Raw genomic sequence first — 23,001 nt, forward strand, 5'->3', positions numbered from 1 at the left:
ATTGAAGGGGTTTTGGTCTTTGACAATTCAGATGTCGAAACTGTTTTGATCCTTATCCCTCTATCGGATCACTATCACTCCCCCACCCCCCACCCCTTTTGAGGAAGCAGACTCCATATTCTCCTCAAACCAATGCTTTAAATCCTCAATTTTCAGAAAAGTGGCATTAAATTATGTTTTCATTTGTGCACACGCATCTTTATTGTTGGGGATCTCCAGGTTGAAGAGTTGTTGATAAATCTCCTTTGTGAGACGGAGAATTTCATCAACATTTTGTTTTGTAGTTAACGATCTTCTCAGCCCCTTGATTGTTTCTTGAAGAACCGCAAACCTTGATTCTTATGCATTATGAGTTTCATGAACAAGCTTCTTTGAATTGTTTACTTGAGTTTGAAGGGTTTGTTGGAGTTCGGTTTTTAGCTCTTTCACTTCCTTGATTAGATCTTTGGCCTTGGAAAGAAATTCCTTGTGATCAGTCTTCCTTTGATTGTCGAGTTGCCAAATGCCCATTTCGATGAATAGAAGAATACTTTCTGCAGTCATTCTTTCTCTAGTTTCTTAGACTTCAACACGATCAATGAGTGATTGTGGTTGTTTTGAGCATTCTAACACTCCTATGGTGTGCATGCAACCCTATGTGCCTTGGATCTATGTTTTCACTATTATACATGCAAAAATACAAAATTCCAAAGCATCATTCTAACTAGCATATTATGGAGCAACTATACTACAAAAGTCTAGTTAGATGACATACCTTTTGATGGAGCTTGAAGTCTTGAACCTTTAAGAGATTATCCCCAATAGTTTGGAAGCCTCAAATGGAATCACACAACACCACCAACAAATGGAATAACTTGAGAAGAAGGTTACTTTGGTTCTCCCTATGAAATCGGCCCTTGCCTTCACTATGTGTATCCACTAGTGCCATTTCATGAACCATGGGATCCTTTATATAGTGTGGCTCATTAGGGTTACACCATGTAAACCCTAATGTGCATGACTTTCGATTTCCTTCATGATCCATGGGTTTTAACCTCCATGGAGTATCCATGGGTTACCACATGGGTTAAGCCCAACATCAAGGACAATGGATCACAAGCCTACATATATAAGAATGAATGATTTACATAATCAATCCCCATATATTTAATTAGTTTCTTTTGATCACAAAATTAATTCCAAATTAATTCTTGATCAATACTAATTAAATAATATGATTTCATATTAATATATTAGAACTTATAATATATTAATATAAATCATAAATAGCCTTTTCTCACTTGTCTATCCAATGGTTCCGATGCCATGCAACCCAAATGGACCATGCTACTCTCGGGTCGAGTACATACCAATAATGGTTATGGGCTTAGATATCTAATCAAACAGTCTCCCACTTCGATAAGTCTAAAACTATTATTCAAGTATGACTCCAAGATCCCGGCTAGCAATCGTAGCTCTAAAAGTCGCTGTCGAACTCTGACCTAGTCAAATGACATGTCCATTAGATAAGGGATCATATATTCCTCCATTATAGATATCATATGGACTAAGACATGGATTATAATCATTCTCTTTGTCCATTTGTTATTTCCCAGTTTCCGATTTATGACGACTGACTAATTGAACAAATCAAATCAGTCCAGGCTTGACCAAGCACTTAGGGGTGTCATCACTAAATCATCAAGGGGCCCATAGATATTGCTTTTATCTCTCCAAGGGTAAAAGGAATGGATAAACTTTGACCCAAATGCTCGCTTGTACTTACTCATCAAACCACACACAACGATATGTTTTATAACAACCAAGTTACTGGTTGCGTTCACATATGTCAATGTGCAACCAACTCGCAACTATAACTCATACGTCTCCGTTTGAAGAATATAAGATATTATCGTCTCATGATCACTCATGATAAAATCCATGAAGTTATTCAAATGAGCGTGGGTTGAATCCAATACTCGAATCTCATTCTAGGAACACTCATGAACACTGCAGCCACTTTGTCCCATACAAACTACAGACCCATTCATGACAGTCTTGCCTCAATACCTACTTCCAAAGTATGATCGATTGTGGATGGTTTGAAAAACTTAGTTATTCGGGAAGTCAAAACATGCAAAGTGAAACACAAGAATAATCGAATCCAATATGGTCTCGGAGCTTATGAATATAAATAAAACACCTTTTATTTAATCACCATATTGATTACACATTATTCATTGCATAATGTTTCAAATAATCAACTTAATAGTTGAACTGGAACAATAGTCATGCCATGCTCCAAGCATGCACAGTATGTTTGTCCAAAAAATAGTTATTCCATACTGCAAGTATGCAAATTATGTTTGTCTATGATCCTTACTTTGTGAAATAGAACAATTGAACATGATTCCAATGATGGTCATTTCCCAATCTCAAATCCTTACCGTAAATGTAATAATACCAAATTCTTGTCATTTACTATAATCGGTTAGATTTTAAATTCATATGCATTGGTCCTCTTGTAATGACTATGTACAAAAGTCACAAAGACTTGGCAACAGACATTACAAAGTATTCCAGTGGAGATCAATTCCATGGAAACGAAGTCTAACGTTCAAAGTACATTTCTTTGAACATCCTTATTGCATTAAGTTTTTCTAATCTTACACAGATTTTGAAGAATAACTTCCTCCTATGGAACCATTTCCATATTCCCATTTTAACTCTTACTTCTGAACAAGAGTTGCCTTTTTTCAGAATATGTCAATATGGTCCCTCTCCAAAATTTTACAGCATACTTCCAACTATCCATGAGAAACTAATCTTAGGTAAACCTCGGATTGTCCTCGACAATTGCTTAATCATTTCATTCATAGCCGGTTCTCTTCCTTTTTCCCTCTTAATGCCCTAGGCATTTGGAAAATTTAGAACGAATAAGTATTATAGCACATGCAATCGATCCTATATTTGAAGCATACGAGACACGATTCATGATGTCTCACATAAAGACATGATACTTGACCAGTCTTTTGCTACAATGTTTCTTATAATTTGTCATGTTCTCATAATTCAAATTATGAAAAGGGATGTCGTAATCATAATCAAATTTTAGAACGCAAATAATGTAATCATGACTAAATTGATTAAAATCTCATAATCTAAGCTTTTAGATTTGAAAGGAAGTATAATTCCCTCTCCCTTAATTATAGCAAAACAACCTTTTCAACCCCTGCAACTTCACGAATTGAAACTTTTGTTTTCTATAATTAACATTGCTAACTTGCAATATTTACCGTAATTAATTATGCTCCTACTAGCATAATAATTATTATCTTACCAGCATAACACTTATGCTCCCGCTAGCTCTGACACGTACTTAGAAATCAGCTGGACTTCTAGAAATCGATGCTTCATTGACTTTCATTACGAAAGTTTAGATTTGTGATACAAGATGCTTCGATAAAACTTTATCTAAGCTTCTCAAAATCGTACACTTTTCCTTAGACAGCTCACATGTGTGTCTAAAGAATTATGAAGAGGGATGCCGTAATCATAATGTTTAGACCTTTTGCCATTCTCACAATTCAAACCATGAAGAGGGATGTCGTAATCATGATCGAATTTGAGAATGCAAACATCACAATTGCTATCTCCTTAAAATCTTCTTAGTGAAAGCGTTTCCTCACCATCATTTTCATGAATCGAAGAGAAACCTTATGACACTTAGATTTTATGGTGTATGTGTTCCTATCCATGTGAATTTGTCAAAACCATAATCAAAAGACAAGGTTAGTGACAAATTCTAACTCATATGGACTGAACTTGTTCAATCTTAATTTCTTGCCACCTGGCAGCACAAGGGCCTACCATTTCTTCCAAGTTGTTATTCACACAATTGAGAACTCACAGAACTTGCATACATAGTCAATTTTACCGGAATAGGCACAAAAACAAGAATTATGTCAGCACGATAGGTTACAAACCTCAAGTCGTGTGCTAGTGATAAACTACAGGTTTTATTCTTGATTAGTTCTTGAAACTCTTTCAGGATCTTTAAGACTCCCACTGACCTCTTGACATATAAGTTTCTCTTTGTCAAATACCATTACTTGACAACAAATATTCAAGAGTTAGTGTAGATTCTTATCAAGACAAACACTTCGCATAGTTGGTTCTGCCATACATGGAAACTTTTCCAATGTTTCATAATTATACTTAAACTTGTAAGTATAACCATATTTACTAAACTTTAGTAAATCATGACGAATAGTCTTATCGATATTGGTGGTGGCCTTGACCAGTGCACAAGAACATGTACTCGATCCCTTAGTCCTTTACTTGACTCACATATACATGTGAACAAGGAATTAGTCTCAATTTCCCAAATATGAAAATTCTCATTCATCATACAATACAACTTGCATTATTCCAAGTTTTTGTCCAATTGAAACTTGGGTGATGAGAGTCTTTCCTTATTTGGTAAATTTAGACACTACCACAAATGAAAGAATCAAATTCATATTTCCAGTATTGCTAGAAACATACAAACATCAATTTTTTCATAAATTCCATTGCAAGGAGATAAAAAACAAAAACAAAATTTTATTTATTAATAAAATGCGGAAAAACTTTTCCTTACAACGCAATTACAAGTGAAAAACTATGCTATTACATATTTCCGAGAAATTTATCATAACTCCCAAGTAGTAGCTCAAAAATCCGATCTTCGAACCATGTGATTGAAATCCAAATTCGCGATCAGATTCAACATACTCTTCTTTTAAGCTTCCTTCCCTTTGCTTGATCCTGCCAAACATCAAAATGCAACCAAGTCACATCATGTATTAAGAATCAATAATTAGAAACTTAACAAAGTTAGATAGTGTACTTACCTGAAGCAGAGTCAAACATTTTGTCTCTACTTTTTTTTCAGATCTTTCAGGTAGTCAGGGCAGCTTCGCTTCCATGTCCCTTCTCTTGACAGTAAAAACATACAGACTCTTTGGGAATGGTACACGGGACTATCACAGACTTAGCCTTTCTTTCTACCATTTGATAAATCGGGTTGACCATGGACAATCGCTTTCCATTGGGAAGAGAAAACTTTTTTGTACTTCCATTGTTACCATTTTCAATGTCCATGGAAGTTTGAGAAGTAGATCTTCCACCCAAATTTACTTTTCCAGTGCGCCAAAACATTGTTGATTCAGCAGCAACAAGCAAATAGGTAAGATCAATAAGGGTCATGTCGTGGTATGTCACATAGTAGTCTTTAATGAACTCACTGTATGACTCAGGAAGTGATTGAAGAACTCAGTCAACAGCTAAATTCCTTGAGACTTCGACACCCAACACTCTCAGCCTGTCGATATGTGACTTCATCTCCAAGACGTGAGTACACACAGGCCTTCCATCTTCATGTTTCATTTCAAGTAGGGATTGAGTGACCTTGAATTTTTCAAGTCTTCGAGCTTGTGGGTCAGGGAGAATAATTAGAGGAGGTGGAGGAAGAGAAGTATGATTTCCATGATCCAACTCCGGGACATCATCTTCATTAGGAAAGCTTGTTCCAAGGGATTTGGGAAGACCATAGTTGTCCGAACCAGACATCTACAATGGGAGAAATTCAAGTAAGTTTATTTAAGTCCTTAATATAACACCCAATATGAAATATTAAGGCTAGGACCCAACACAATATTTTATAACTTGGAAGAGGGATGTCGTAATCCAAGCTATAAAACATTTGAAGGTAGGCGAATGACGATTCACCAATTTCCACCATGAAAAATGAAATAGGTATTAGGTTTTAATTGGATTGAAACTCCTAGATCTTTTGAGATTCATTGAAATTTTCAATGGCATGTTTAAATCTCGGTTGTGCCCTCTCAAGTTTGTGACTGGGATGCCGAGGATTACAAACAAGGTGTGAATAAGCATGCAAGTTAACTTGGTACCCTTAACTTTATCACCTAATCGATGTGTCGGTTAACTACACACGCTCCACCAATCTATGATAAACATTAAGTTACCCTTTGTCAGCCTTACTAGTCCATGTTAGTGTGCTAGTTAACCACACACGCTCCACCAATGACTTGGTAAGGTACAAAGTGTAATTTCATGGGTTAACACCATATTCACATTTTCCTAAAGTAACTAAGATTGAGAATTTATAAGTGTTTAGTTACTTTATATTTATCATTATACTTATAATGAAGGGAGAATTAGAGTCCTATCCTACCCGTTCGACTAACGACCCTCCACCAGTCAAGGAAGCGGTGGGTGAGAGTGGCACCCATTAAACTATCATTTTATAGGCAGTAACCTTATACCCCCCCCCCCCCTTACGGGCTTCGTGAATGAGGCCTACTAACGGTAAGATTGTATTTTACTCTTATATATATATATATATATATATATATATATATATATATATATATATATATATATATATATATATATATATTAAACCTATAATATTATAATAGTATAAGGGTTGAACTTTAAACTATTTAAAATTCTAGGGTTTGGAACTAAAGTATTCAAAAGTGTAACTTTACAAATTCCAAAACTTGAGGGCAAGTTTTGAACAATTTAAAAACTTTTGGAATCTATAACATATGAGTTTAATATGGATTTTAATGGCAAGACTCTTGAAAATCCATAAATTGAGGACAAGTTATGGATGTCATAAAACAATTTATGGGAAAAAAACTCTTCAAAACCATTACTCATGACTTTTTAAAGACTCGTTAACAAGAAAGACTTTTGGTTTTCCATAACTTGAGGACAAGTTATGGAATCCATTATAGGTCATTTAGATCATCTAATAAACAAACAAACATGTCAAAAAAAACTATGATCTAGATTAAACGCATATGAACAAGACAATTCAAATCAAACAATTTTCATGTAATTAGCCTAACCATTAAACTAATACAAAACATGAAACTTTTGACAATTATCTTTTGAATTGGATTACAATGATCATTACCACATCAAAAACACGTTTATAAGTTCAAAAACAGCTTAGGGTAATGATTCTAGTCCAATTCCAACCTTAAAAGTCAAAAAACTGGGCTCTGGGCCTCCTACTCGTCGAGTGTATGAACAAACTCGGTGAGTTGGTCAGTTTTTGCCTTGGACTCGGTGAGTCCACTGTTCAGAAAGCCAATTTTTTGGTTTTTCAGCAATTGCATCAAGTATAATTGAAAACCAAGCCTGGGATCTGATACTACTGATGGGTTTTGAGCATTCTAACACTCCTATGGTGTGCATGCAACCCTATGTGCCTTGGATCTATGTTTTCACTATTATACATGAAAAAATACAAAATCCCAAAGCATCATCCTAACTAGCATATTATGGAGGAACTATACTACAAAAGTCTAGTTAGATGACATACCTTTTGATGGAGCTTGAAGTCTTGAACCTTTAAGAGCTTAGCCTCAATAGTGTGGAAGCCTCAAATGGAATCACACAACACCGCCAACAAATGGAATAACTTGAGAAGAAGGTTACTTTGGTTCTCCCTATGAAATCGGCCCTTGCCCTCACTATGTGTATCCACTAGTGCCATTTCATGAACCATGGGATCCTATATATAGTGTGGCTCATTAGGGTTACACCATGTAATCCCTAATGTGCATGTCTTTCCATTTCCTTCATGATCTATGGGGTTTTAACCTCCATGGAGTATCCATGGGTTACCACATGGGTTAAGCCCAACATGAAGGACAATGGATTACAAGCCCACATATATAAGAATGAATGATTTACATAATCAATCCCCATATATTTAATTAGTCTCTTTTGATCACAAAATTAATTCCAAATTAATTATTGATCAATACTAATTAAATAATATGATTTCATATTAATATATTAGAACTTATAATATATTAATATAAATCATAAATAACCTTTTCTCACTTGTCTATCCAATTGTTCCGATGACATCTAATCTAACATTTAGAACGTCAGTACTCTTCGGGGTCTTGGAAGAGATTGCAGCTAGAATTTGATCGACTTTATCTTGAAGGTCGGGGAATTCTTTTCTTGATATGGTAACCTTATTTTTCTTCTTCTATTTTGGCTTCGAAGTGGAATGCTGAGAAGTAATTGATTCTTCATCATCGAGAACTATGATGAAGTCCTCTGAAGGAGGAGGCTGTTGAACATCATCAAGGTTATCATCATCCGAACCAAACATCGGTGCAGAGCTGATCTCAATGGATGTACCATCTTCGTTTGAATCATGAGATTTATTGTTTTGGGGAGGCTTGGAAGGACCAACAATGTTCTCCATCTATTGAGCTTTATGTAGAGTGTTTTCCATATCTGACATCCATTATTGAGCTGTAAGGATGCCATGCACTGTCTTCGCGTTGTTAATCATGGTGGCCCAATATTTGGCCATAAGGAGAACAAATTCTTCTTTCTGTTGTTGTTTTTGTACCTATTGAGTTTTACTTGCATGCAAAGCTCTTTTAAAATCTTCAAACTTCCGCAGCCCATATTCTATTGTTGGGCCATACCCGGAGCAAGAGTCGTCAGATGCATAATCATCACATCCTTTACACACCGAGGTGTCCCTCCAGTTCATGGATCCTTGCACGTTTGTGCTCACCATGTCTAAACCACTTGAGTGTAATGTAGGCGGTACAGGATTTCCCGAGCTTCCTTGGTCTCCTTCCTCTAAAATCAAGTTTGGCCTTGGCTCTGTTCTGGCTAGGGCCTCTGAAGAAGGGGCCTGCGGTGCAACAAGTTTTTGATGTGTATGCATGACACAAAGAAATAAGGATTGCAACTCCTCGGGAGAGGAAACGTGTAGACATGAATCCCTGGATACCTTAGGTCAAGTATTAACATATGGATCCACTTGGACTCCAGATAGGGGTTTGTTTTCATTTTGAGGTGAAACTAATACACTCATTGTATCAGAGTGGTGAGCTGGTTCCTTTTCAGGTGAATCTGCGGGGACTCAAATGGTTACGGGAGTCTTTTGAGAGACTCCAACATTTGCCTTGGTTTGTATATGGCTATGACTGGGGGTGAGCTTCAACTTTTTCCTTCTAAATATATCTCCGAATTCCAAAGGCTCGTCTTGATTGTCATCAGTGACATTAACAGGTGGGTCATGAACCTTAGAAGGAGAAATTTGATCCTTAGGAGTAGGCTCTACAGTTTTAGCCTTTCACTTCTCTGAGGGACCCGCACCCTTAACAACAATGTTAGAGGGTTTTTTCTTAACAACCAAAGATTTGACTCTTTTGGGTTTGGGTTGCAGGTCTTGGACTGCAGTAAGCTGAAAGGGCCTTGGCGGGGAAGAGTGATATGGGGAAATATAACCCGTAGCCATAATGTGGTCAGCTACCTCAATTGTATTAAGTCCAATAGTTTCTAAAATGTACATAGGAAGATGATGAATAGGACCAAAAAAGGATTGATCCTTAGAAGGATTGTACCTCTTGAGGTCTCTAGCAGAAAAGAGATTTGTGTCGTTTCCCATGCTGAGATTGGCATCCTTGTGAAGATCCACAAGGCATAAAGACCAGAACCTAGCAAAGGTGAGTTCTGCCATTCCTTCCTTCGGGGCACCTTTGGAGATGTACTGCAGAAAGTCTTCCCAGATGATTTGCCCATAGTTGACGGGGTTGCTAGTGAAAATGCTCCATACGATATCCAACAATTTTTTCCCATATTGTCCATCCCTCCAGTTTTTCCTAAAAGACAACAGATAACAAAGTGACACACAAATTGCCAAACAGTAGGCTATTTGCATTTCTTGAATTCAGCAACTCCTTTGAGCTTAACTTGATACCCCATTTGGTACAATGCAGAGAAGACATTAGTGGTGCTTAAAGAGTAGAACTTGGTTGAAGGTAAAACCCTTAAGTTGATTGCAACAAGAAATTTCTATTTGGTCAAGACCACCAGAGAATCGTCGATGAGATTGAGATGAACTTCTTAGGGCTTGTCATTAGGTATGAATGCAGAGAATGCGCACTTGAAAAGAACCTCTTGTGGAACAGCTTCAGTAAATGAATCAAAGGCTCCAAACAGAGGATGGCTTGGGAGAAACTTGATCATGATTTTGATTGCATCGTTGTAAGAGTGGTGATCTTCGAAAATCCCTCTGTAATTACTTGTTGCAATTGATGGAGTTAGGTCTTTGATTGTTGATTCAGACTTAGTTGGTCTTGCTGAACCAGAAGCTTTGGATTGCTTCTTCGACAAACCGGATTTCACCATAGTTGGAGAAACGTTTGAAGAACTTGCTTGAAAGAGTTTTTACAAGAAGGTGAAAAAGAAGAAAGAGTTCATCTGTTCAAAGTGCACAAAGCGTAAAAGCTATCTTGGGAAGAAAATGGGGTTTTTATACCTCCGGATTTCAAAGTTTATTGATACTTATTTAATTACAGCTATTAAAGCTAAAAACCTTTGGATTTTTACCATTATCAGATTAAATTAAATTAAATTAAATCATAAAGAAATGTTTTTCCAAGAAAAGAGGATCATTTAATGTTTTGCAGGCCCATGATGACACACCATTTAATCGTGGGGTGAGAAATGGTTTTGTCCGTTGTAAAAATGGGGAAGTGGAACAGATTAGATCCTAATGGTTGTTTGATGTGATTGAATGAGTGAAAAGGATATTCAAAAGATTTTGTTTAAGGAGCACTGGTTTATTTATTTTTTATCCAAAAATAGGCCTGACTAAAGGAAAGTCTCTTGAAAGATGACTGAAAAATCATGTGCGACAAATTGAATGTTTGAAGAATGCTTTAATTTCATTAAGTAGCACACATTGTCATTTAAAGCGTTTGTGAGGTGATGATTGTGGGTTCATTAATGCGTCTGTGGGAGATGAGACTTGAAGACAAAGTAGCTCATAAAAGTTAGAAATAAAAGAAATAAAGAGACCTGAGGAGTACATAGATCATAAATGACTTCAGTATACAGAGTATACCAAGGAGCAATCTATGAAGTATATATGTCATCAATTATTTTAGAAAGAAATAACAGTGAGTAAAGCGCTTCAAGAGTTTTGATTTGAAAAGAAAAGAAGCAGTCTATTCACACCTGAATAACTAATAGGGCCTGCAGTATCTATCCTTTCAAGAAGAACTGCGGGCCAGGGTTCATCATCCCTAACATTTCCAAAAATCCTTTCGCTTTTGTGGAGTCGAGTGCCTTGGTGAAAATATCATCTATTTCTTCATGATTTGGCACAAAAACAAATTCAATATTACCATTGAGGATGTGGTCTTTGATGAAGTGATACCGTAGTTCTATGTGTTTCGTCTTCGAGTGATGAATAGGATTATGAGAAATCGCAATTGCACTCTCTGAATCACAATAGATGGGTACCCGCATCATCATGTGCCCGTAGTCCAATAGTTGTGCCTTCATCCAAAGGATCTGGGAGCAGCAACAGACAGCGTCCACATATTCCGCCTATGCGGTGGACAATGAAATACAGTTTTGTTTCCTTGAAGACCAACTAGCTAATCTTCCACCCAAGAACTGACATCCACCAGAAGTTCTCTTTCGATTGAGTCTGCACCCAGCATGATCTATGTCTGTAAATGCCTAAAGACTGAAGTCGTTACCCGCAGGGTACCAAATACCCAAGGTTTTACTCCCTTTTAGAAACCTGAAGATCTGCTTGACTACGGTCAAGTGGGATGCTTTGGAATCAGCCTGATATCTAGCACATAAACCCGTAGCAAACACAATATACGCTCAACTAGCAGTGAGGTACATCAATGAGCCAATCATTCCTTGATATATTTTGTGATCAACTGACTCTCCGATAGGGTCAGCTGAGATTTTATACCTGAAGGCCATAGGGACCTTTGTCAAGGAACAATTATCCATTGAAAACTTCTTCAACAATTCATTTGTGTATTTCTCATGATGGATGAATATCCCTTGAGGGACTTGTTTAACCTGAAGACCTAGAAAGAAGTTAATCTCTCTATTCATGCTCATCTGAAACTTGTTAGTCATGAGCTTTTCAAAATCATCCACCATTCCCTGATCTGTTGAACCAAATATGATATCATCCAAATAGATTTCAACGAGCATCAAGTGTTTTTCATTTGCTATTCTAAACAGATTGGGATCCGTCGCGCCTCTTTTGTACCCAGATGTGACAAGAAACTTAGACAAAGTCTCATACCAAGCTCTAGGTGTCCGCTTTAACCCGTAGACTACTTTTTACAACTTATAACAATGATTTGGAATTTCTGAGCTTTGAAAGCCTGGAGGTTGTTGAAAATATAGTTCCTCTTTCAATTCGCCATTAAGGAAAACACTCTTCACATTCATCTGATGGACCTTGATGGTTTTATGAGCTGCATACACTAAGAAGATATGTATGGCTTCCATCCTTGCAACTAGTGCATATGTTTCATCGTAGTCAACACCCTCAAGTTGACTATACCCCTTTACAACCAAGTGTGCTTTGTTTCGTACTACCACACCAGATTCATCTAACTTGTTCTTGTAAACCCATCTTGTGCCGAAAATAGTGTGACCTTTTCGCATCGGTACCAATTTCCAAACTTTATTTCATTCAAACTCAGCTAGTTCCTCTTGCATTTCAATGATTTAATCAGGATCCTGAAGTGCTTCTTTTGTGGTTCGGGGCTCGACCGTTGACATGAATGCTGCATAATGACAATGGTTATTTAAATCAGAAGAGAAACGAGTTTGAATACCTGAAGATGGGTTGCCAATGATTTGACCCAATGGGTGATCTTTTGTCCAAATATATAAATGAGATTGTAGATGGTCTGCGGCTACATTTGATGGAATATTCTCTATGTCAGAGGCGTCTTTGGGTCTGTTTGAAGAAGGTAGTTCCCCCTTGATTTGAGAGCAACCCGTAGATGAGTCTTGGACTGTTGGGACTGCAACTGCAGCTGGTAATGGAAGTTCCCCCTGGATTGAAGATGGGAGTTCCCCTTGAACCAATGACGGTTCCCCCTGAACCAGTGATGTTGGTTCCCCCTGGACTGACGAGTGATTAATAATCCTTGGATCTGTTCTTGTATCAATATTTTCAACTTCTTCATCCTCAAAGTCTTCAAACACGGTTGATGGATTGATCAGGTTGTGTATAGGTTTCAGAGTAGCATCTTCAAGTACTGGAACCTCGAAGGTTGTAAGTTCAAAAGGAGTTGAACATTCCCCCTCAACCGGCGAAGTGGAAGTATTGAATGACGTTCCTTCAGAAAAGATTGGTCCAGATACTTCTGCATGTTATTGTTGTGCTACTAGAGACACCAAAATTTCTAAAAGATGTGTTGTCTCTTCGGGATCAAAGAGGTCATCATAGTTAACTTCAACTATATTTAACGGACCCGAGGAGGTTGGGATATCACTTTCCAGGATGAACTTTATTTCTGTTAAAGGAACAATGTTGCAGACATAATAGTCATCGCATTTAACGTCAAAGCTTTCGACTATTAGTCTTGTATGTTGTATAAGAACTTTGTATGCAACCTTATTGGTTGAATAACCCAAGAAGATGCCTTCATCAGACTTCAGTGCAAACTTGTTAAGATGATCCTTGTTGTTGACCACAAAACACGTGCAACCAAAAATATGAAAGAAACGTACATTGGGTTTTCGATTGTTTAGACCTTCATATGGAGTCTTGTTGAGGCATTTGCAAATGATGCTTCGATTTTGAACAAAGTAGGTAGTTGTCACTACTTCCGCCTAAAAGTAGAGAGGTAAGTTGGCAAAATTAAGCATCGATCTAGCTGCTTCGACCGATGTTCTATTCCTTCTCTCCACTACTCCATTTTATTATGGTATGTAAGGTGTCGAGAAGTTGTGGATGATTCCCTTGGAGACTAAAAAGTTATTAAGAGCTGATTACTAAACTCATTTCCATTATCACTTCTTATCCGTCTGACAAGTAGTTTGATCTGAAGCTCTATTTCTTTGATGAAGTTGATCATGATTTGCGCTGTATCTGACTTTAGTCTTAAAAAGAAGACCCAAGTGAAATAAGTGAAATCGTAAAATATGACCATAAAATATTTCTTATGGTGAAGATTGGCTACAGTTGATGGACCACAGAGATCGATGTGAAGGATCTCTAGAGGTTCAATGTTTGAAGAATCAACTATCAGAGGATGGATACCCTTAGTTTGTTTACCATATTCACATGTTGGGCACAAAGTATCGTTGTTGAACTTCAAGATTGGTAGTCCTCAAACTAATTCTCTAGTTATTAAGTTGTTGATGTATCTAAAGTTGAGGTGATCAAGTTTTCAATGCCATAACCAACTCCCTTTAGACACAACTTCTCTAAATGTGATTTTTGGATTCAAAAAGTCCAATTCTTGGGTCATGTGGTTAATCAAGAGGGAATAATGGTTGGCCTAGCAAAGATTGAAGTTGTAATGAGATGGGAACGACCAAAAAGTCCCACTGAGATTCGAAGCTTTCTAGGATTAGCTGGATATTACCAAAGGTTTATCCAAGGCTTTTCTTCGATAGCTACTCCATTGACATCTTTGACCCATAAAGGAGCTACATACACATGGAGTGAGAAACATGAAGAAGCATCGTATGAAGTACATATTCTTTCTTTACCTGACGGAGTTGAAGACTTCGTAGTCTATAGCGATGCATCTGGAGTTGGGTTAGGTTGTGTTCTGACCTAGAGAGATAAGGTGATAGCATATGCATCTCGTTAATTGAAAGAGCATGATAAGAACTACCTCACTCATGATCTAGAGTTGGAAGAGGTAGTATTCACATTAAATATATAGAGGCATTATCTTTATGGCACAAAGTGCAAGCTCTTCACTAATCATAAAAGTCTCCAGTATCTCTTTGATCAAAAGGAATTGATATGAGGCAACGACACTAGCTAGAGTTACTCAAGGATTACGACTGTGAGATACTTTACCACCCTGGTAAAGCAAATGTCGTAGCTGATGCTCTAAGTCAAAAGGTAAACTTGGAAAGAAAAAGGCCAAGAGCATTAAGAATAGAAGTTGTCTCAACAATTTTGCAAAGCATCGAGAAAGATTAGGAAGAAGCTTTGGAGAAAAATGACTGAAAGGAAGAACGGTTAGGCAAAACATTGGTATTCGGTACAAATAGTCAAGGATTGAAGGTATTCCAAGATAGAATTTAGGTACCTAAGATGGGAGGAATATGAGATCTTCTGTTGGAAGAAGCTCACAAGACCATGTAGTCGATTCATCCCAACAACACTAAGATGTATAGGGATCTGAAACCTTACTACTGGTGGCCGACGATGAAACTCGATGTTGCAACGTATGTGGCAGAGTGTGTTACATGTGCGAGAGTTAAAGCACAAAATTAGAAACCGTTTGGGAGTTTAGAACCTTTACCTGTACCCATGGGTAAATGGGAAGACATCACCATGGATTTTTTGACTAAATTTCCCAGGACGAAGAACGGTCAAGACATGATTTGGGTAGTCGTGGATCGGCTCACAAAGAGTGCACACTTCATAGCAGCCAATGAGAGGTGGTCTATGGATAAGCTTGCAAATGCTTACCTGAAGGAGGTAGTAAGACTTCACCGTGTTCCTTTAATGATTGTATCAGATCGTGATTGTCATTTCACATCAAGATTTTGGAGAAGTCTACAAGAGGAAATAGGTACGAAGTTGTGTTTAAGTACAACCTACCATCCGCAGACTGATGGTCAGAGCGAAAGAACGATTCAAACATTGGAAGATATGTTAAGAGCATGTACCCTAGAATTCCAAGGTAACTGGGATGAGCATTTACCCCTAGTAGAGTTTTCCTACAAAAATAGTTACCATTCGAGCATTAAGATGGAACCTTATCAAGTTTTGTACGGTTAGAAGTGTCGTACGTTGTCTTATTGACTTGAGGCCGAAGAAAAGCAGTTTATGGGTCCCGAAATAGTCCATCAAACTGCTGAAAAGTTAAAAGTGATTAGAGAAGGGATGTTAGCAGCTCAAGATCACCAAAAGAGCTATGCTGACAAGAAGCGACGATCGATGACATTCGAAGTTGGAGATTCGGTATTACTCAAAGTCTCACCATGGAAGGGACTTATAGGATTTGGAAAGAGAGGAAAGTTGAGTCCAAGGTTTATTGGACCATTCAAGGTTCTTCATAGGATTGGGAACCAAGCTTACAAGCTGGAATTGCCAGAAGAACTAGATGGTATTCATAACACTTTCTGTGTGTGTTATTTGAGGAAGTTCACGGGAGAAGTTCCAGATATAATTCCACTTTCAGAGTTAAGGATGGATGAAAATAAGATGATAATCAAAGAGCCTAAAACGATTGTGAAACGACCCAAAAATACGACCCAAAAATTTCAATTTTTATTATAGCAAAACCATGAAACTGAGTATCACATAATAAAACCATGTGTTGCGTGTTCAAAAACCATAATAAAATACTGTGAGAAAAACTGTAACACAACTGAATCCAAACATATCAAGAAAACTGAATCAACTCCCAGGACAAAACTGAAGCTGTGGTGTGTGCGATGTCATCATCCCGAGCTCTTCCCTTTGCTTGCGGAAGTACCTGAAACCAAAACTGAAACTGTAAGCATGAAGCTTAGTGAGCTCCCCCAAACTACCACATACCATACAATACGTAAAAAGCACATACTGGGCCTTGCCCACTGACTGGGACCCCCATCCCCTACATCGGACCGAAGTCCGAAACTGACTGGGACCCCCGTCCCCTACATCGGACCGAAGTCCGAAACTGACTGGGACCCCCGACCCCTACATCGGACCGAAGTCCGGACTAACTGAACACGGCATAGCATAACATATCATCTAGCATAACCACATAAATCCTGTCTGAGCCACGGAGGCATCAAATATACTAACTACTGCATTGGACCGAAGTCCAGAAACTACTGCTAACTGAACGGGCCGACATTGTGGCCTTAGACCCGTTCCTACTGGAAGGAAACTCACCTCGTGAACTGGCTGCTGTGTGTATGGCTCTGGAAGCTAACTGCTGCTGCTCCGGTATCTCCCCGGCTACAATTCCATAAACACACTCAGTCAAATGCTAATCACTGCACTGGGGTAAAATGACTCTTTTACCCTTGGTCAAAGTCAACTCTCCCGGTCAAAGTCAACCTACAATTGACCTGACTCGCCGAGTTGGGCCGCCAACTCGCCGAGTCTCTAGTCTCACTTCTCAACCCTACTCGTGGCTACTCGTCGAGTATGGCATCGACTCGACAAGTACCCTCTAGATTCAAAAGCTCAGGCAATCTGCATCCGACTCGTCGAGTCATATGAACAACTCGACGAGTTGTTCTTCGATCTAAGAAGATTGTCTTGGACTCGCCGAGTTGTATGAACAACTCATCGAGTCCCACCATTACTGAGTCTACTTCCGACTCACTGAGTCCATCCTACTGCTCATTGGCCTCCACTCGGAATCACTCAAAGGGTAAAGATCGGGGACTCGCGACCGGACTCGCCGAGTCCGAAGAACGACTCACCGAGTCACATGCATCCAGATCCTAAAAACTCGATTCTGATCAAACCACCGCATACAATTTATAGATCTGAGTTTCTAAGGCTGATTTACCACGTAAAGTTTCCAACTTTACGTGTACAACACATGAAAAAGGAGATAAAGGCTAAAAAGGCACTTAGAAGAGTAGATCTAGGGTTATCATGCAAAATGGCTCCATAAAGGTGATAGATCTACGATTTTGGAACTGAAACATGGCTAGATCCGAAGGCTAATCAATCTAATGTGATCTCTCTACTAAGAACAAGCTAAGAAATGGATAAAAGAGGCTAAATATGCTTGTTAAAGAGAAATCATTCATAGAAACAACAGGAATTCGGCTAATACCTCAAGGAACTTTGAAATGGGAGCAAGACCTTGGATCTTCTTCTTCTCCTTTGGATCTAGCCTCCTTCTTCTCTTCAAAACTTCAAGATTCACACAAGAATGCACAAATAACCAAGGAAACGATTAGGGTTCGCTAAATGATGCTCTGAGGGTGAAGGGGACGAGTTTGGGGGCTTATAAGGTGGTTTAAATAGGGTGCAAACCCGGGGATTTAGGGTTTCTACCTGGCAGGCAGACTCGCCGAGTCCCGAATATGGACTCGTCGAGTCACCGACTAACACGTGCTCGAAATCTCGTCCCTACTCGACGAGTCGGGCCATAGACTCGTCGAGTCCCTCTCAAAAACTTCTAAATAAATGCCACGGGAGCAACGTACCAGGAATGGGGCGTTACAGATTGTTGATCGTAAGACAAAGAAGTTTCGATGCAAGATGGTCGACTTGGTGCTTGTGCAATGGAAACATACGAATGGGTCAAACCTCACCTGGGAAACAGAGAGTGATATGATGAGTCGCTATCCACATCTGTTTGCTGATGCATGATTCCGGAACGGAATCATCCTAAGGACAAGAGAATTGTAACGCCCGTGTTTCTAAGCTAAGCATTTGATGATGTAATTGTTAGAGTCAACAATTGTAACATATTTTGAAGTAATGAAAAGAAATTATTTGAGTATTATGTGAATTATGTGATTTTATATGCATTATACTTGCTATTAACGATGTAATAAAATAATAATAATAATATGCGTCAAAAATAAAATAATAAATAGACCCAATATCTTTGAAGAAAGTTGAAGTAGTCGTAACAAGGATTTCGGGGATATAAGGAACGCTAAATATAATCCGACTGATAACGAAGAAGTTATGACCTGTCGAAGTTTTGCGGCAAAACCGGCACGACACCGGGAATCATAAAAATTGAGTTTGCGATAAAATACTTTTTTGCCTTAACAATCTAAACGAAATTCATAGTATACATTAAACCGAGAGCGTTCATAAAAAGAACGTTCAAATCTGACTTCGTATGAGGAAGTTATGATTTTTCTAAGATTTGGCATTGCAGTGCATAACTCGGAATTCGAATTTTAGATCGATCGATTTTTAGACGACACAACCTAAATGAGAATCGAAGATCTCATTAATAGGAACCCCAATGATATAAACACAGATGAAAACGGATGTCAGAGGACAACGTTATGAATTTGTAACAGACTTTACCTGTCTAAGCCTGTTAAAATATAACTTTAAAAATAAAGTCAAAATTAGCCAACAGAGTCTAAATAAAAGTTGTATATTACATCTCCACCTACACGTGGATATAAAGAGCGTCAAAAATGGATCTAGTATTCGAAAGTTACAGAATTTAGAAGTCAGGAATATGATGATGCAAGGAGGGTGACGTGGTCGAATCTTGACCCTTGCTTTGTCCCCACGGCCTCACATGCGGAGCTGACACCTGGCCTCGTACGCATAGCGTAGCACTTCGAACACCCCACGTACTGATTATGCCCGACGTACACCGACATTACGCCCCGCTCACTCGCATCCAGCCTCCTATAAATAGGTGCGAGGTTTCTCCCATTTCTTCACACCTCAACCTTTCTTTCTCTCTCAATACTCCAAAACTCTCCCTCCCCTTCCCTAGTACTTACTAAGTGCTAGAGGCGAGTCTCGGAGCGCCATAAGGCTCTGAGAAGAAGAGCTTTTGGCTCGGAAGGTCTACCCTCGCAGAGCCCGGTTCCTAGCCAAACCCCTTTGTAAATGAGTTATGCTTACCCTACTTTAAGTATAACTTATGTTTAATTTCAATATCATCATTATGAACCCATAAACAATATATGCATTATAAAATATAATATAAAAAGTGTTATTATAATATCTTTTAACTACTCGCGGTATGAGGAATCTGGTTTAAAGGGATGCATAGGGTTGTTGGATTTTAGAACAACTTAAATGCCAAAATGGTCCTACCCTCCGGTGTTTCATGTTTGGCCCCTGTTTGTACATAGTGGTTGAAAAGTATTGTTTAAAACTTATAAAACAATATCGCTCGTAAATAGTTGCAATAAATATTAGACTAAAATCTGGTGGTAATAATACTAGTTTCTTCGAAAGAAAATAGAATTGTTAGAAGCGAAGCGCTGCCCGAGTTTAGAATCATCACTTTAACAAGTGAGTGCATAGTTACGTTATGAAGTATTTAATATAAATTATGTGTTATGTTTGCATATTATATGTGTTCTTGATATCTATGTTGGATGAACAAAATTTACATGTTTTATTTGATTTAAACTGTATATGTATTTTGTACCTGTAATTATGATGGGTAAAGATGGGTAGATGATATAGATGATGAAATAAATTATGAGAGTCCTCAAAGTTTAAGATGATCCAGTCATCTAGCGGAGTATAGATGACGACCACAGACTATTCTAGACAGTCTGGTGGAACGTTGATAGGCTCGCAACATATAGGTGTTTTTGAACTAAGTGTTCACCAGGTGTACTCCATCCCCCTCATGGTTACCTTATTTGACATATATTGTTGATGAATCCCCTAAGCAGTGTTGTCATCTCGATGAAAATCCTTTATGCTAGGTCCCTTGAATTAGATGATTTATGGACAAAAAGTGAGGATAACGGGAATGGTAATTGGGTTGATTGATTGATGAAATTAATAAACTTAATTATTATGGGTTGAAAACCCTATGTGCTCACCAAGCTCCCAAGTCTGACCCACTCAGTTTCTTGTATACTGGTAGTGGCAAGAGAGTATATGAGTGATGATCTGATGAGAGATCAATGGATTATAGGTCACTAGAATAATAGATGTTGTAAGGCCTATGTTGTTTTTGTTTATATTTTTGATATGTATTGACAATAACATCCCGAGGTTTTAGTTTTTCTGGCCATGAAATTGGGGACGTCACAAGTAGTGCTGATCAGATGCTATACATGTTATACAGGAGCACAACCACTATGCAACCAAATGGCAAACATACTTCAGAACTAGAAACTTTGTACCCAGTTGAATACCTAAATCAACTAAGTTTACAGGAATTCCACCACATAAACTGTTGCTAAAACTGAAGACCCCTATAATGTTATTGAGGAACATCAATCTAAGATAGGGTTTATGTAACAACACACGACTGATCATTTCACAATTGTTTTCCACAATAATCAAAGCAACAGTAATAACGTGAACATGTATCAGAAAACATGTGTGTGTGTGTGTGTATATATATATATATATATATATATATATATATATATATAGGAGTAGGATCAAATGAGAACACCTAAAAGGTTGAGAACGCGTGAATAGATCTAGAGCATCTAAATATTCAAATCTAAGGCTATTATCAGACGGACCATTTATGTAAATTCTAAAAATTATTGGTATTAAAGTGTAACTTTAAATGGTGAAAAGGGTATAATAGTAATTTAATGTTTATTTAATTTCTATAACTTCTCACACACTGATATCTTTCCTTTTAATTTGCCGTCTCTCTCTCTCTCTCTCTCTCTCTATACCTAGGGCACGCTTCGTCACCTCCCTTGTCTATACACCACCAGAGCATCTAAAAATGTGAAACAAATGAGAGAGTACACTAGGATTCAGAGTGAGATCGAGAAGGAGGAGGGGGAAGCAGTGGTGATGGAGTTATGTTGGCGGCGAACAGTCGCAGACCCCAACGATGACTTTCGTTCTTCATCATCTCGATGCAGGTATGTGAGCAAGAGAAAAAATGGCGAGACCCACTTCCTCTTCTTTTCTGATTCGAATCGCAGCCCTTTTCTTCAGAATCAAGTTTTTCTTTTTCATTCCCTTCTCTCACCCCGTCTTAATCTTGGTTGCAGGTAGAAATCGAAGAACAGGGAAAAGACAGGGACTGGGAATTCTTCATTTTCTCTGCGCGATTTACGTATTACAGTAGAGTGCTGGCTTGGTGGTGGTCGAAAGTGGCGTTTTACAAGTGTCTTAATCTTGGTGCAGGTAGAAGTCCACCTCTTCTCTGGATTTGAGCCTTACAATGCTATATATTGTTCGAATCTGTACATGTGCGGTCTTTTTTTCTTGCAAAATCAATTGGAAAGCCAAATGTTATGTTGATTTGAACCTCTTCTGTTGTTTATTTTATTGTATGCACCAAAGCTTCACAATTTTTTTGCTTGAAAATGTTTCTCAGGTATGGTACTTTACTCATTTAAATTGGCTAATAGGGGAAGAATATAAGTTAAACACATAAGGTGCTCGATGAAATGCCCGAATTCAGAAAAATGGAACTTGAATGCTTGCAGTCGTAATCTTATATGAATATAATGTTAGATGTCTCATTTTGCAGTTAATCATCAATGAATACTCCATGAGGCTGGTCCGAGAGGAGCAAGGCAAGCAACCACAACCAGTATATTTATGTGTGAATTTATGTTTGAATGACTATATTTATTTATGAATAACATGGTATTCATTTGTGAATATCAGTGTATTTATGTGTGAATGGCTATATAATTATACATAATTGTTTCATTAACATTTTTGCAGATACAATGAATAAACATGCATATAGTGGGAGGTGGGAGATTTACCAAATGAAACACCAACACCAATACCTCTTTTGGAAGGAGAAAAAAATGTGTTTTATTCATTTATGATTGTAATTGTAGCACTAGTTTTCGTGTTAAAAAAGTATATATATTGTAACTTATTTATTTACTATTATAATTATATATACTATTATAATTATATTCTTATATGAATAGAAATGTGTTTTATTTATTTATATATGAGTACCATTTTAGTTGATTTTATAATCTTTTTTTGAGTTTTATTCATTTATGATTTTACAAGTGTATTCATAAATACAACTGAGTTAATTCATTTATAATTTACAATTTTATTCATTTTTAAATGTAATGTATAAATCATTATTTATGAAGATATATTTTTTTTTAAAATAAATGAGGTAAACCGATAAATTACTCATTATCAAATGTTGTTAGTAAAAATAAAAATATAAAACAAATAAACATTTTTTTTAATTCATGTTAAATGATATTTTTATTAATTTATTAATTAAAAGGAAGATTTTAAGTATTCTTAATAATTGGGGAAAAAATTCCCATGATTTTCGAAATTGA

Source organism: Lactuca sativa, chromosome 8 (genome assembly GCF_002870075.4).
Source record: "Lactuca sativa cultivar Salinas chromosome 8, Lsat_Salinas_v11, whole genome shotgun sequence".
Taxonomy (NCBI): domain Eukaryota; kingdom Viridiplantae; phylum Streptophyta; class Magnoliopsida; order Asterales; family Asteraceae; genus Lactuca; species Lactuca sativa.